Below are 5,425 nucleotides of genomic sequence, written 5' to 3'. Positions count from 1 at the left end.
ATAAAGGAAAACAGCTGACGCCGATACAAAACGAAGTACGATGCGTCATCGTAGAACTGATATAGAAAAACATGAGAGAAAAGCAAAACGGTGGAGACGAATGAGAAACGTCAACAAGTGCAGGATTATTTGACATCTTTTCATGTTTCCCTACATCTCCTCACTTAGGAGCGTATATTTTACTTGATGAAAAAATTAACAAAAATCTATTGTTTTGATAAATGGGAGCCAGCAGTTATCAGTCACTATTTTAGTAAATAAAACACTTAGGGAACTGATTAAGTAATTTTAAGAAAGTTAGTGGGCGTTTCCAATAAGCGAGTGGCATTTCAAATAATTTAAATCCCCTCAACATTCACATCATACAAATCCAACTATTATTGTGAACGCTTATTTTATGTTTTCATCAAATTTTTCTCTACTTAACACACAATTGCAACATCCACGTTTTACTAGAACACTCTGAAAATTGAAAAGCTCTTATTATCCGCACTGATATCACCGAACACTCCCCGCCTTATATCTATGGGGCGGATTTACAGTACTCCGATAATATTCCAAATATATACATATGTATATATGCTTGATAATAAATGGGGACAACAGGCAATTAAGAAAAGGATAATGTAAAAGAAAAACATTATGCAGAAGTCTCCAAATCCTTCCTAGTAGATACAGAAGGTAATAATTGAGTAACTTTTAAGCCGTAGCACAATATATAATTTACATCGAATTGCGACGTAAGAGCTAGTTCCAGCAGTACAAAGAAGTCGTAAATTAAATTAAACAAAAGCAGACAAACACAGCAGCCCTGCTGACTTCGTCTTCTGGAAGAGAAACTCGTCGCCACGGCACCGTATACAAAGAAAATCACAATATAAACACAAATTATATATTATTAAGTCAACGCAAATATTTAACGCAACTCGTACTTGATTTTGCTTTAAATTTTACACAAATTATTGCTTTAGCTTTGCTTTTGCTGCGATTTTACGTTTTTACAGATTTCGCGAACAGCAAATTGAGAAATGCACTTTCTTTCGAACACTTGGATTTGGCAGCACTGGAATGCCCAGCAAAGCATATGTCACCCACCCAACACTATATGCTATCCCGCTTCAACACTCACTAAATACCTTTAGCACCCACATTGTTTTTATCACTTGTAGCGCAATATTTGTCCTACTCTTGCATACGGTTGAATGCGTATGAGCCGTCATTACAAAAAAAATATTCATGGCGCTACACTGATAGTCCCCGTGGATTCCCCTGTTGCTTTTTACTACTCTAGCATCCACAAACACCACCATCATTGCGATGACTCGTTCATCGTTAAGAATTTTCTGTGGAAAAATCCAGCATTTCATTGCTTCTCCAATAATAATCGGTTATTTTACTTAATTAAGTACCCGAAAAGACAAATTGCGCATTCACCTTAGCAATTTTTATCCTTCACTTGAATTGTTTAAATGTGGGCTTACAAAGCCGCCTCTTTTCTCAAATAAATTTTTCCACGGAATGCAAAATATAATGGTTACTCTTTAATGAAAACAGCACTTTCTCGCACAAATTGCAAACCGCACAATACGTGTTATATGGTGATGACAACAGCAATGGCATCGAGTAAAACTGATTGCTGGTTAAAAGTCGGTTATCGACTAGTAATGGGTTAACGTAATTATTTATTTATTTGCACATACTATATTCGGACCGACAACGCCTCATGTTTTCGTGGGAAAAACTATTTATAGTCCATGTAAAATCTATCAAACGAAACACAGTTTTCGTTGAAAACTACTTGAAAACTTACATTCCACTTATTATAATCGGTGTCTGCTCTAGTTTAATCGATGTTTTTGGAAGACATGTTTGGCCGGCCGTAAATTGTCACTTGATATTTGTTTACATTCCACATACAAATGCAGCTGTCGCCTGATATTCTCATGTTATGGGGATTCTCTTGCTCTTGCAAAACCTTGCACCGTGCAGAAATTGCAGAATTTCTGTTTAGTGCAACGGCACAACAACAAACACACGCAGAAAATTAATTGCAATGGCTGTCAAATATGTCAGATCAAAACCCATGTTTATTTTGGTGCCGGCATATATCACTAGATGCAATGGGTGCTCTCTTGGCTTTGCATATTTCGGTATAGGATTTTTGCATTTTGTGTCATCGTTCAATCTTGCAAGAGCAAGAGAATGCCGCTTTTGATAACTGTCAGTGAAATCTCATCGAAAACACACATTGTCGGTCCGAACCACTTAGATTCCACAACATAGAAATGTGTTTTCAAAATGTTTTCAATGTCGCCCCGAACGTAGTAATACAAATATATTAACGGACTAAAAATCCACATGCTAATTAGCCATATTTGCGGTAAAACAAAATTAGTTAAGGCAAAATTAAATGTTTGTACAAGCAATAAGAACTATACTGAATATCTGCTATACACATTATAATGTTAAATGTAATATAATATATGTATTATTTAATATAAAATATCTAGCTAACCTGGCGGTAAAGACTCTAGAATTGCAGTGATGTACAGCGACATCTGTTGTATTAACTATCTATCGATTTATGAAAGAATAGGAAATTGGCAAGTTGTAGTAGTTCGTGACTCCGCTAAATATATTTTTGGCGGAAAACATCACGCTTCCTGTCAAAAACATATGTATTTATAATGACAGTAAAGAATTAATTGCTTGCGTGAGTTTTTCTGATTTAAAGTTCTTTATAAAATATTTATTTTTGCAAAAAGTGCGCGTAATATTGTAATATATTGTGATCTAAAGCAAATCCAGTGCATGTAGTGTATGTGTATTATAATGAAAACGAAATACAATAGCGAAAATAAGCCAGACGACGAAACCCCATTTGCTGCAAGCAACGTTGAGTGCCCCTCATCCATTCATGTTTGAATTTTGGTAAGAAATAGTATTCGAAATACATATGTATATATTTACTGATATTACTGTAATTTAAAGCAAATCTTGAACAGGAATAATTGGTTTTGCGACTTCTTGTTAAAATATTGAGGTTATGGATAACTCTGGTTTGTATCTAACACTCGTTGAGTAGTGCCCATCCGAAGTCTGTATTGTTGACCGAAAAATTTGAATTTTGGCACGAAATGATGTTCGATATACATATATATGTATATTTACTGAAAATAATGGAATTAGAGGCAGGCAAGCAAATATTCTTATTCTTAAAATTGTGAGGTTATGCAATAACGCTGAGTTCTAACTAGCACTCTAAAGCACGAACTTTGTATTCAAGCAGCGTGAAGCCGATAGTTTCGGCAGCAATTCTTTAAACAACAACCAATTTTAAGAAACCCGTTTGCTACCGGTTATAATATCTACTTACCATCAAAATCAATCAAATCAGTTGAAATTAAAAACCAAATATTTTCTGTTCCGCTGTCGAGAGCTTTACAGTTTTTCAATCTTTATTCATTTTCAATATTCTCCTTCTTCCTCTGAACATTACGCTGGTCACGTAAAACTATTTTCTACAAATTACATTATATGAGTATTTAAGTAATTATATGACAATATTGATTTGGTTGAGCTAGTGAATATTGTTCGATTTTTTTCTTGTCATTAATTACCAATATTTTTTTATAATATGTAGGTTTATATGATTACTAGATGAATATTAAATTAAAAATAAATCTAAAATAAAAATATTGCGGGCGATGTGCTGGACCAGTTGTTATTTTCCAAGCAACACCGTGACCGCCAGGTGACTACCAATAAGACATACAAGACGGGGCTAGAACTGTTATAAACTAAAGTTAAATTTTGATATTACGCTAATTACAAATGTTTACTTATTATATATTTTATTATTATATATACTATGCACTATTTACAAGCCTGACTTACGATTATACATATATGCGTTCATTTTGATACCAATTAAAAAAATCGCTAATAAATCGCAACAAGCATAACACATTTTTACAATAATATCATTCTGCAGAATCTTAATATTTGCCTCAAGATATTGGCAGAAAACAGAGGCAGCGCCAAAAATTATTGTTGTTATCTTTGGCAAGTGTCCTTTGCTTTCCAGCCCATTAAAACAAATACAACTCCTTCTCCGCTCACACACCTTCTTTCTTGCATTCATGTAGCATTAATTTTACTTCGCCACAAGCAGCTAAGGATATTTATACAAGTAAACGCTTACTTGCGCTCGGCACCTTTCTGATTGGCCAGTTGGGTAGTCGACGTCGCTAGCCGTTACTTCCACATCCTTTATGGTGCTTGCAGCCAATGAGCGAAATGCCAATTTGTCAGTTGTTGTTCGTTTAGGCGACGACGCTCTCATACTACTTGGCGCTCTCGCGCCTACTCACACAGGCACACCAATCTCAGCGTGTGGCTACCACTCAAGCACCACCACCGCTACTCCGAATGCGCCAAATTTCACGTGCTGGATATATACATGACTCAAGCGGCAAAGGCGCGAGCTATGTCCTGCCACCAGGCGTATGAGTGACACTTTACACACTAAATACTACTTACAATCCTACTCTCTCTCTCTCTGCGACATGGCGCATCAGCACAAATCGCGTGATTGCAAGACATAGCTAAGGATACTCGTTTTTCCTTGCTTTTGCCGAGTGAAATGCATTTCCGGTGGTGCATTGTTTTTTTTTGTACGCGCGTTGGAGTGTGTGTTGGTGCGTCAGCCGGCGAAAGCCAGTGACGTCGACGTTTGTATGTTTGCGCTTGACTGCAGCGTGGTAATTGCCAATCGGTGAGATTTATGTGTGTCGGTTTTGTGTGAATGAATTGGCGGTTAAGTGTGGCTAACTGCTGTTTGTATTGCTGTTACAATAGAGAGGAATTGCACGCCTGTAATAAAAAAGAAAGCATAGCGTAATTAGTTACAAAGTTATGAGAGTTCTTTAGATAAAAATATGTGTTTGAGGTTGATTATATTTTGTTGAAAATAAAAATGAAAAATATATTTCGGTTTAAAGTGAAGTTCATACTGAGTACTTTTATATGTTGGGAAAAATAATATTAAAAACGTTCCAAAAACTTAATTTGAGGTTATGTACTTGTACATATACTTTGTACATTTCTGATTAAATGAATTTTATACGCTTATATATTCTGCAAAATCTTTAATTTTAAGGTTATGTACTATTCGATAAATTTTTTGTAAGAAAATAAAAATTTCCATTTCTTGAACTTCGATATTGCTCACGATTTCAATGGATCTAAATTTGGTTAAATATACATCCATACAAATGTATTTTTTAATGAAATCGTGGCACCTTAGTAATTTTTGTTTTGTAAATAGTGACACGTTTAGCGGACTAAAAAGTTACAGAAATAATTTTTTATTATCGAATGTTGCTTTCTAGTTGCAGAAAAATTAAAAAAAAATATATAAATT

At 34.9% G+C, this 5,425-nt stretch overlaps 1 long non-coding RNA gene across 1 annotated transcript in view; it reads right to left on the bottom strand.

Moving 5' to 3' along the window:
* Positions 1 to 3,417: 3,417 nt before the first annotated feature.
* The window catches only part of LOC108974848, a 26,921-nt gene continuing 24,913 nt past the window's right edge, over positions 3,418 to 5,425 (bottom strand). Inside the window, exon 2 of the long non-coding RNA XR_001993829.1 lies at positions 3,418 to 4,875. This is a non-coding gene — a long non-coding RNA (uncharacterized LOC108974848). The remainder of the gene's footprint in view (positions 4,876 to 5,425) is intronic.

The sequence above is a fragment of the Bactrocera latifrons genome, unplaced genomic scaffold (assembly GCF_001853355.1).
Source record: "Bactrocera latifrons isolate USDA-ARS-PBARC rearing strain unplaced genomic scaffold, ASM185335v1 scaffold_59, whole genome shotgun sequence".
NCBI classification, from domain to species: Eukaryota; Metazoa; Arthropoda; class Insecta; order Diptera; family Tephritidae; genus Bactrocera; species Bactrocera latifrons.
The sequence above is the reverse complement of the archived record's forward strand: the minus strand, read 5'-3'. Positions and strand labels throughout refer to the sequence as shown.